Genomic DNA, 12,500 nt, shown 5'->3' on the forward strand with positions numbered 1-12,500 from the left:
ATTGCTTTTAATGACTTTCTGGATTAATACTAAGTTTTATTACTTTTCTGTCTTGTTTTTATATTGTGCCTGTGACATACTTGAGTCTTTGAGTGCTCTTGAAAGGTGCCTATAAATAAAAGGTATTATTATTATTAATATTTTTATAATTATTATTATTAAAACACGTCTTAAGAAATAGCATTCTGCTATAAGGCGCCCTCTAGGAGAATAAACATGATACTGCATTTGGAATAATTATTAGCCGCAACATTTTGGTCGCATTTCTACAAATAACCAATCCAGTACCGCATCCAGGTCACGTAACAACCGCAAACAGCCAATCAGATAATCCTGCTTTAAAGAGACAGGCAAGTTCCAGAAGGTTGATGAACATTGGAGACGAGTTTGCATTAAATTTGCATTAAAACATTATACTTAATGCATAAATAAATGTAATAATACAGTTTAACAGGCTGGGAAAAAATGTTAGTATTACTAAAGATACTGGAGAGTTTACAGAAATTTATTTATGTTTATTTATCTTCATATCTACAGAACAAATTCACTAAAATGCAAGATAAAGACCAGCAAAGGTGTATTTGACGACATATTAAATACATAATTATTTATTATGTTGAAATCAGTCATCATATTTAACCTCAATAATTATCTTTTATGAACATTCAAACACATTTGCCAGTAAGATGATTATTCATTACTTATATATTATAATAATAATAAGTCAAAATTTGTTTCTTGTCATCATTACATAAATGTATTGCTGTATTGTAAATAGAACATTATTTTACTCATATTTTCATTTTTTAAAATTGAAATATTTAAAACTTTAGATTCAGACGAGTTTTTTATGTGTTATGAATGTAAAAATGGTATAACATCTGTTTGGCTTGTACATACATCTTACTATCTGACATGGGTTGCTTATATAGGAAACTCTGGGTTGTTTTAGACCAGGGGTGTCAAACTCAATTCCTGGAGGGCCGAAGCCTTGCACAGTTTAGTTCCAACCCTACCCCAAAACACTTACCTGTAGGTTTCAAACGAGCCTGAAGGACTCAATTAGTTTGATCAGGTGTGTTTAATTAGGGTTGGAACTAAACTGTGCAGAGCTGCGGCCCTCCAGGAACTGAGTTTGACACCTGTGTTTTAGAGGGTTGTTTTCAGCACTGCTTGGGAAGAAGATTTAAGACATTTTTCAGCCGTTTTAATGCTGTTCAACCTAACTTTATTATAGAATGTCTTCATAATTCAAGAGTAAGTAGCTGGTTGATTGTATGGATCGGAGAGTTTTTAAAAAACCGACCACAACGCGTCTGTGTTAATCATGTTATGTCTGACTGCTCTGTATTAAATATAGGGGTACCTCAGGGATCTGTATTATCACCAATTTTATATATATCTATACATATATATATATATATATATATATATATATATATATATATATATATATATATATATATATATATATATATATATATATATTAATGACTGCAGTGCAATAATGACAATCTCACACTAATAAAATACGCTGATGATCTGGCATTGGTTTCCTGTCAGGAAGAAATGAATAGCTCCTTATATTTTAAACATATTAATAGTTTTACAGATTGGTTTGACAGTTTTTTACACCTAAATATTGGGAAAACTAAAGAGTTACGTCTGGGGAGTCAAACAAGAGCAGTAGATATACTAGACTCTCTAAAGCAGTCACCATAAATGGACAAATAGTAGAGCAGGTCTCAAATTTTAAGTATTTAGGCACAATTATTGACAATAAACTGAATTTTAATTGTAATGCAGAGGCGGTTTATAAAAAGGCAAGTCAGTTTGAATGTTAGCACACAGACTTTAAACATGGCATATAGATCATTGATAGAGAGTGTTCTCATATACAATATTGTTTCATGGTTTGGGAACACAGCACTTGAACAGAAGAAGAAATTAGCGGATATTATCAAATAAGATAACTGGTCAGAAACAACATTCACTGCAGATTTTATTTGACAGATTTATCTGACAGATTTTATTTATGCAAAAAAAAACAGCAGTTGTGATTTTTAAAGGTAATGCTCATCCCCTTCACTCAGCACTTGAATTGTTACCAGCAGGATTAGAGTTCCTAAAGCACGAAGAAATGCTTATAAAAAGTCATTCATCCCAATGGCATAAATGTTTTAAATCGGATCACTGTTTGAAGGGAATGAGGTGGTTGCCAAGAATGATCGGCATTAGTTTGTATGGGGCTAATTTGGTTTTTAAACTTTTGACTTATGTTGTTGTCTTGATGAGTGTTGTTATTGTGTGGTTGTTGTATGTTTGTAATTGTTGCCTTAAATCCAGTCTTGAAGACAAATTTCCTCTCTGGGCCCTATGTGGCGCAGTGTGGCACAAGGCGTGGCGCAGTAGTCTTTTGGTAGTTTCAGCTTGGCGCAAGAGTGGTTTTGAGGCGTTGCGCTACGCTGTTTAAATAGCAAATGCATTTGCGCTCATATGTGCACCCATAGGCGTTCTGCTCTAAAAAGGAAGGCGTTCTGAGGCGGACTGATGGCACGTCGCTATTTTGAGAAACTATAATAGATTTTTCATTGGACCAAAACTAACCCGGTCTAAACTCCAGCGCAGAGTTGCGCCTAACTTACGGACTGCTTAATACACACAAGAGAGCAATAGGCAAATATCTTTACATATGAAAAACTTAAAGTATTAAGGATATATACTCGTGGTTCCATCCCAAAGGGGGAAGAAATCACTTTCTCGAACGCTCACGCTCAATCTGCCCAGTTGGTGGAATGAACTCCCTAACTGCATCAGAACAGCAGAGTCACTCGCTACTTTCAAGAAACGACTAAAAAATCAACTATTTAGTCTCCACTACACTTCCTAATCTGCAATTGCCTCTCTGAATATCACACTAACTGTACCCAAAAAAAAAAAAAAATAAATAAAAAAAAAATAAAAAAAAATACTAATACTACTAATACTTTCCTTCTTAGACTTTACAGACCTGAAACTTGCCTACAGCACTTATTCATTGTTGCTCTTATAGTTGTGTAAATTGCTTCCTTGTCCTCATTTGTAAGTCGCTTTGGATAAAAGCGTCTGTTAAATGACTAAATGTAAATGTAAATGTAAAATGGATATAATAAGAATAGATATAGAATATAAATATAAAGGATTAAAATATTACAAAACATATTATTTTCTAGCCTACATAAATATGAAAAATCACTGCTTTTACGTCTTCTTCATCTCGGGAGGCTTTTTCAGTTCATTCATAACAATTTGCTTTTGTATAATGTTATTATTATTAGCAGTATTATTTATTATATGCATATTTATATTTGTTTTATTAAAAACAAGCTTAGATTTGTCCACCTGTCAGGTTTTAGACCATATGGGGCACAGCATGTGTTTTAGGATATAACTCAGGTTTTTGAGCTCATTTCGTTATTATTGTTCATTTATTCGTTTGCTGGAAATTAGAACTGAATTTAGAAATAGTTTTGAAACGAATATTTTCGCTTAACAAACGCAATTAATTATTTATAGGCTAATTGATGTCTGTGCGTAAAAGTTTCCATATCCAAGAGCGAAAGTGAAAGTAGATCCATTATCTCTCATTCTCACGCAGTAGATGCTCTGTTTAACAGTTTTCTGTTAATAAACTGTGAACTGTTTGCTTGTGAAATGCTCAGTTTTTCCACTTAGACTTACTTTAAGTATTGTAAATAGCAAATGCGCTCTTGGCGTGACGCAGCTGGCTCTAAAGGGAATGAGAGATGAGACTCTGATTGGTTTATTCTCAAAACACACCTATAACTCATTAAGAAAATAAACTCAACCCTTTTAGACCATGTGCCATGGTGCAAAGCGGATTTTCCCATCCTTAAATTAGCAAAAATGCGTTCTGACACGCCCTGAATGCGTTTGCGCCCTGCGCTTTGCGCTCTGCGCATGGACCGTCAAAATAGAGCCCTTTGTGTCAAGCAGAACGGACAATAAAGTTTAAAGTAAACTAAAATATTTCATTTGGTTTTCTTTCACCAGCATGCTGTAGTTCCTCTTCATTCACCAATGTGTATTCAGATGCACCCTCATGTGTTGTAAATGATGCTTTCAGTTATGGTCTCAGCACTGAGTGACTAAACTGAGATCAAATGAGCCAGAAACACCCACAAATCTGCATAAGTCTGAAATGTCACGTTCTCATGTGAACATAACTGCATAAACTGTAAAAAAGAAAGAGAAAAGAAGAAGCTCCCACCCCCTCAACCTGCTGTCATGATGAAGATGGTCCACCTACTCTGGCTTAATCGAATCCTCCTCCAGACCTCATGCTGAAGCACACAATAGCCCCTCTGTGAGGTGGAGAGATCAGACATGTGACAGAAAACAGCCTTTACCTTTGTTCACACTCATTCATTACAGCAGGGCTTCATGACCTCCAGTGTGTGCAGGCAGAAATAGTCATCTTCAGGGGGATTTTTTTTTTGTCCAGCCACAGATTCAACTTCAACTTTAATAAATAGACTTCAAGCCTGCAGGTGGCGCTAAAGCATTATAGATATCTGTGAAAGCTTCAACTGCTGAGGAGGATGGAACCAAACTCTCATAGAAATATATAAGCTGTTATTTGCAATTGCAGAGCAACTACTCAGATTACCCTAGCAACCACATACAATCTATCCATCTATTCATCGATGTGTTCATCCATCCATCCATCCATCTATGTGTCTATATATCCATCCATCCATCCATCCATCCATCCATCCATCCATCCATCCATCCATGTGTCTATATATCCGTCCGTCCGTCCATCCATCCATCCGTCCATCCATCCATCCATGTGTCCATCCCTCCATATATCCATGTGTCTATACATATCTATCCGTCCATCCATCCATCCATCCATCCATCCATCCATCCATCCATCCATCCATGTGCCTATATATCAATCCATCCATCCCTTCATGCATCCATCCATCCATCCATCCATGTATTTGTATATCCATCCATCCATCCATGTGTCTATATATCCATCCATCCATCCATGTATCCATCCATCCATGTAACCATCCTTGTATCCATCCATCCATCCATCCATTCATCCATCCATTTATTTACCCAAAAGGGGGACATCTATATATCCATCCATCCATCCATCCCTCCATGCATCCATCCATCCATCCATCCATCCATGTATCTATATATCCATCCATCCATCCATCCATCCATCCATCCATGTGTCTATATACCCATCCATCCATCCATCCATCCATCCATCCATCCATCCATGTATCCATCCATCCATCCCTCCATGCATCCATCCATCCATCCATCCATGTATCTATATATCCATCCATCCATCCATGTATCTATATATCCATCCATCCATCCATCCATGTGTCTATATATCCATCCATCCATCCATGTGTCTATATATCCATCCATCCATCCATCTATCCATCCATCCATCCATCTGTGTGTCCATCCATCCATCCATCCATACATCCATCTGTGTGTCCATCCATCCATCCATCCATCCATCCATCTATCCATCCATCCATCCATCCATCCATCCATCCATCCATCCATCTGTCTTTCCATCCATCCATCCATCTATCCATGTATCTATATATCCATCCATCAATCCATCCATGTGTCTATATACCATCCATCCATCCATCCATCCATGTATCCATCCAACAATCCATCCATCCGTGTCCATCCATCCCTCCATCCATCCATCCATGTGTCTATATACCCATCCATCCATCCATCCATTTATCCTTCCATCCATCCGTGCATCCATCCGTGTGTCCATCCATCCATCCATTCATCCATCCATCCATCCATTTTTCCTTCCATCCATCCATTCATCCATTCGTGCGCCAACCGTGTGTCCATCCATCCATCCATCCATCCATGTGTCTTATATCCATCCGTCCATCCATCCATCCATCCATCCATCCATCCATCCATCCATCCATTTGTCTTTATATCCATCCGTCCATCCATCCATCCATCCATCCATCCATCCATCCAAGAGTCTATATATCCATCAATCCATCCATCCATCCATCCATCCATCCATGAGTCTATATATCCATCAATCCATCCATCGATCCAATACGTTCGTTTCTCCATCCATCCATCCATCCATCCATCCATCCATCCATCCATCCATCCATCCATCCATCCATCCATCCATCCATCCATCCATCCATCCATCCATCCATCCATCGCTATTTTTGACTGCATAGCAACCACCCAGAGGACCCTAGGAACCATCTCAAACATCCTAGAAACCACACCAAAATACCCTAGCAACTGCATAGCAACCCCCTAACAACAACACCAAATACAGTAGCAACCATATATCAACATTATTTAATTTTGCCTTTGAGCAGCAGCAGAGAGCAGGCCAGCAGGTGGCGCTGAAGCATTAAAGTCAGTTCTAGCATATAAATATATGTGTGGATGTTCTTGCAACAAAGAGGCACAGGCTGTTCATCACATGAGATTGTCATGTCAAGTGCTGAGTGTAAGTGCACACATGCAGGACTGTACATGCTCAGCTGGAAATATGGGTCCCACAGCTCAGAGCTTTCTGGATTTAGTGATCGGCCTAAGGGACATGTGTGCTTAAAAATGTGCATTTATTTACCCAAAAGGGGGACATCTATAATGTAGAACGCTGGTGTTATTTATAGACATGGAAGATCATAGAATCTCCCAAAGCACTTCTACACCAGTATATATATACACAAAGCAGATTTGGCATGTAAATGTCTGAAATAATAGCTGAAACTGTCCAGACACACGTCCACCTTGTGTGGAAGGACGTCACTGCTGTGAAAAGCCAACATGAAGTCACACATAGAGTAAAAAAAAAAAAAAAGTCACACATAGAGTTTGCCAGAAGCCATGTGATGAACCAAAAAATGATTCTTAAAGGGACAGTTCACCCAAAAATGAAAATACACTTTGCATTGATTTGCATATTATTTATTATCACAAAGATTAAGTCTTTAAGAGTTAGACACAAAAAGGAGATATTTTGAAGAATGTTGAAAACCATTAGCCATTGACTATATATATATATATATATATATATATATATATATATATATATATATATATATATATATATATATATATATATATACTTATCAGCCACTTTATTAGGTACACCTGTATAACTGCTTGTTAACACAAATTTCTAATCAGCCAATCATATGGCACCAACTCAATGCATTTCTACATGTAGACATGGTCAAGACGATCTGCTGCAGTTTAAAGTGAGCATCAGAATGGGGAAGAAAGGGGATTTAAGTGACTTTGAACGTGGCATGGTTGTTGCTGCCAGACGGGCTTCTATACAGCTTAAAGTGACATTTAAAGGCTTAACTAGGTTAATTTGGTTAGACAGGTTAGGGTAATTAAGCAAGTTATTGTATAACGATGGTTTGTTCTGTAGATAATCGAGAAAAAAAAAGCTTAAAGGGGCTAATAATTTTGTCCCTAAAATGGTGTTTAAAAAATGCTTTTATTCTAGCGAAAATAAAACAAAAAAGACTTTCTCCAGAAGAGAAAATATTATCAGACATACTGTGAACATTTCTTTGCTCTGTTAAACATCATTTGGAAAATATTTTTAAAAATAGGAAAAAAATTCAAAGAGGGCTAATAATTCTGACTTCAGCTGTAAATGAGAGACTTGCTTTTTATACCAAATAAAGTGGATATAGATTGATTTGCATTGTACATATTAAATACAAGTTATAAGGTTTTACTTTTTATTTCATATTTTAAGGTTTTAGTTATGATACTCCCAAAATCATTCAGCAAAAATCCACAGATTTTTACCAAAATTCTGTGCAGAAATAGCAAAAAATGTCCGCAGATTTCGTCTGGCCTGATGAGTAAAACATATGCTGGATTAGTTGGTGGCTAATTCCACTGTGGCGACCTCTGAAATAGAGACTAAGCCAAAGGAAAATTGATGAACGAATGAATTATTAAATTATATTTACAGTTGAAGTCAGAATTATTAGCCCCCCCTTTGATTTTTTTGATTTTTATTTTTTATATATTTCCCAAATTATGTTTAACAGTAAAGGAAATGTTCACAGTATGTCTGATAATATTTTTCTTCTGGAGAAAGTCTTATTTGTTTTATTCCAGTCAGAATTTAAAGCAGTTTTTAATTTTTAAACACCATTTTAAGGTCAATATTATTAGCCCCTTTAAGCTATTTTTTGTTGGATAGTCTATAGAACAAACCATCGTTATACAATGACTTGCCTAATTACCCTAACCTGCCTAGTTAACCTAATTAACCTAGTTAAGCCTTTAAATGTCACTTTAAGCTGTATAGAAGTGTCTTGAAGAATATCTAGTCTAATATTATTTACTGTCATCATGACAAAGAGAAAATAAATCAGTTATTAGATATTAGAGATTTGCTTAGAAATATGTTGAAAACATCTGCTCTCCGTTAAACAGAAATTGGGGGAAAAATAAACCGGAGCGAATAATTCCAGGGGGGCTAATAATTCTGACTTCAACTGTACATTGCGTGAACTATCCCTTTAAGAAAAGTTTAAACATTGTTACCTTTAATTTATGAAGCATAACCTCTTAATGTTTTCAGAATTTCCAAAATGTTTAATAAATATTTACTTGGTTTTGTCAACATTATTTAAGCGTTTTATTCACATTGATGTTTTCTAAAAAATAAAAAAAAAACTTACATTTTCTTTAAAAAAAAGGTATAAAGGTTTGTCGATTGTGAATAAGAGGACAACGTTAAACAAGCATTTTTTATTTACATTACTGGAAGAACTAGCAGACTAGCATTTGTTAAATCTTTAATGACATGTTTTCTGTGAGCTGTAATTATGCTTCCTAATGTGTCCTTATTCAACTTTATTAACAGAGTCAAACGCTGTAGAAACAACCAGTCAGAGATATGCATGTAGAGCAATAAATAAAGATATGAGGAGTTCTGAAGCAGCACAATGACCCAAAAACACACTTTCATCCTTTTCAGCATTTGCATTATGACCTGATAGCTGAAATACAGGCGAGGCAGTGGCGCAGTAGGTAGTGCTGTCGCCTCACAGGAAGAAGGTCGCTGGTTCCAACCTCGGCTCAGTTGGCGTTTCTGTGTGGAGTTTGCATGTTCTCCCTGCCTTCGCGTGGGTTTCCTCTGGGTGCTCTGGTTTCCCCCACAGTCCAAAGACATGCGGTGCGTGTGAATTGGGTAGGCTAAATTGTCCGTAGTGTAAGAGTGTGTGTGTGGATGTTTCCCAGAGATGGGTTGCGGCTGGAAGGCCATCAACTGCATAAAAACTTGCTGGATAAATTGGCGGTTCATTCCGCTGTGGCGACCCCAGATTAATAAAGGGACTAAGCCGACAAGGAAATGAATGAATGATTAGCTGAAATACAGTGTGTTTTCAGTGTGTTTTAAAGCAGAACCAGCATTGAAAACCCCAGTTTGTTTTACATGCAGCAAATTCCAGCAAAGAGATGGATTTGCATCAGCCCACATGAAGATCCCACAATTTGCATTACACATTAATAAGCCACTCAGGACATTACCACAGCACTGAGAGGATCACTGAATGCCTTGAGTATGGCAAGCCGTTTTGACTTTAACTGCTTATAAACCAGCCTGATCTCATGAGAAAACGTAAGTATTTTCAACACAATCTCACCGCAATTCGTAACTTTTTCATTTAGTGGCTAATTCGTATGAATTCGTACGATCTAATTCTTACAATTTAGTACGATTTGCGTATCCCCCAATGACGGTTGGGGTTAGGGGTGGGGTTAGGTACCACGTCTCCTTTTTAAAATCGTGCCATTTCGTACGACTGAACTCGTACAAATTCATACGAATTAGCCACTAAACTGGCAAAACATAAAATACTTACGTTTTCTCGTGAGATCAGGCTGGTATTTTATGTTTTGCCAGTTTAGTGGCTAATTCGTACGAATTTGTACGAGTTCAGTCGTACGAAATGGTACGATTTTAAAAAGGAGGCGTGGTACCTAACCCCACCCCTAACCCCAACCGTCATTGGGGGATGAGCAAATCGTACTAAATTGTACGAATTAGATCGTACGAATTCATACGAATTAGCCACTGAATGAAAAAGTTACGAATTGCCGTGAGATTGTGTTGTATAAACTGATATGATTTGTTGATATGAAGAATTACATTTTTTTTGCATCAAGAATTTGAATTAGGCTCAGTGGTTAGCACTGTGGCCTCACAGCAAGACGGTCACTGGTTCGAGTCTCGGCTGGGTCAGTTGGCGTTTCTGCGTGGAGTTTGCATGTTTTCCTCATGTTGGCGTGGATTTCCTCCAGGTGCTTCGGTTTCCCCTATGGTCCATACACAAGCACTACAAATGAAATTATTAACTAAATTGGACGTAGTGTATGGGTGTTTCCCAGTACTGGGTTGCGGCTAGAATGGCATCCACTTTGTAAAACAGAAATTAGCGATTATCCAGCACACTTGTGTAGTTTTCAATGGGGAAAAGTGTAATGGTCAATATGGTGAATGAAGCCCTGCTTTCTCGTACACGAACCAATCAGCGATCACCACAGATTGACGATTCGCAGGAGGAGGGGCTTCTTGACAATAAGAATTAACATTGCGACAATCACCATTCAAATCTTGAAATTCAAATTTAATTGATAGTTAACTGGGAATTAATAAAAGTCATTCCCAGTAGTGGGTTGCAGCTGGAAGGGTATCCACTGCGTAAAACATATGACGGAATAGTTGTCAGTTCATTCCGCTTTGGCGCCCCAGATAAATAAGGGACTAAGCCGAAGGAAAATGATTGAATGAATGAATGAATGAGTATCTGAATAAAAGTCAAAACAGCCTGCCACACCTCGAGAGTTCAGCTTCACGAGCCGTAAAGCGCAGCGCTAATGAAGATCAGTAGGAGTGAATGTGTAGGACGAGCTTATCTGTCCATCTGAGCAAACACACAGAGATGGTTCTTCAGGACGTCTTGCGCTCTGTGTTTGGTGACCTCCTTCGCTCCCTTCACTCCACAGGTACCTTCGCTCCAGTGCTCGGCACGCTGGCTCAAATAACACTGTATTCCGGGAAAACAGGGCCCTTTTTTGAGGCTCTGCAAAACAACATCTGCCCGTTTGTGCAGCTGAGCTGTTTTTGTTTTGTCAGGGCGAGCGATGGGAGACTGGAAATCTCATTCTGACAGCTTTAAACCCAACGGAGACGGACATTAGCTTTCTAGCTGTGCTCAAAAACATGTGCAGGGGACAATCTCAGAAAATGTATTTTTCTTAATAAGTTAATCGGATTACACTTTAGTTTAGGTCCCGATTCTTGCTATCAACTACTGGCTTATTACCTGCCTATTAAGATACTAACTTTATATTCATTCATTCTTTTTCTTTTCGACTTAGTCCATTTATTAATCAGGGGTCACCACAGTGGAAAGAACCACCAACTTATCAAGCATATGTTTTACACAGCGGATGCTCTTTCTGCTGCAACCCATTACTGGGAAACACCCATACACTCTTATTCAAACGCACACGCTATGGACAATTTAGCTCATCCAATTCCCCCATAGCGCATGTGTTTGGACCATGGGGGAAACCTGAGCACCCGGAGGAAACCCACACCAACATGGGGAGAACATGCAAACTCCACACAGAAACGCCAACTGATGCAGCCGGGACTCGAACCGGCGACCTTCTTGCTGTGAGGTGACAGTGCTAACCACTGGACCACCCATGCATATACCTAAACTTATAACAGAACTTTCGATGACAGCATTTGCACTGATATAATGAGCGTTCGGCAAACATTGTTAGAGGATGTTTGCTGTAGCTGGGATTATGCTAATTAAAAATGGATTACATCCCTCATTATTTCTGTTGTGTTTAGAGCATCACGTGTCAGAGAAATGATTCTTATATTTATACTTTTGTCTATTTAATCTTGATAAGTGTACACTTTAACTGCTCGACTAAGATTTGGACAAATTGTTGATATAAATATTATTTTAAACTCAACCCATATTGGACAACAAATTGTTCCAAAATAATCCAAACCTTTTGCAAACATAGATTAAACAGTTCAATGCAGTTAAAAATCTGTTTTTCTTTTACTGTGTTGTTTCGCTTTAGTTACTTTTAACCTTCTTTTGTTGATGTTTTGCTAAACAGCTGTGTTGTTGTAATATCATTAAAAACTAAATATTAATTGTTAATGTCTATTTTTTTGTTAATTTTATTACTAATTTTTGCATTTTCAGGTAAACATCCATAACTGTAATTATTATTAATAATAATATTATTATCAATATTATTGTTGTATTTAATAGAATAGTTAAATATTAATAATAATAATAATAATAATAATAATAATAATAATAATAATAATAATAATAATAATAATAATAACAATAATATTCTGATTATTATTATTT

This window comes from Danio rerio, chromosome 1 (assembly GCF_049306965.1).
Source record: "Danio rerio strain Tuebingen ecotype United States chromosome 1, GRCz12tu, whole genome shotgun sequence".
Lineage (NCBI taxonomy): Eukaryota > Metazoa > Chordata > Actinopteri > Cypriniformes > Danionidae > Danio > Danio rerio.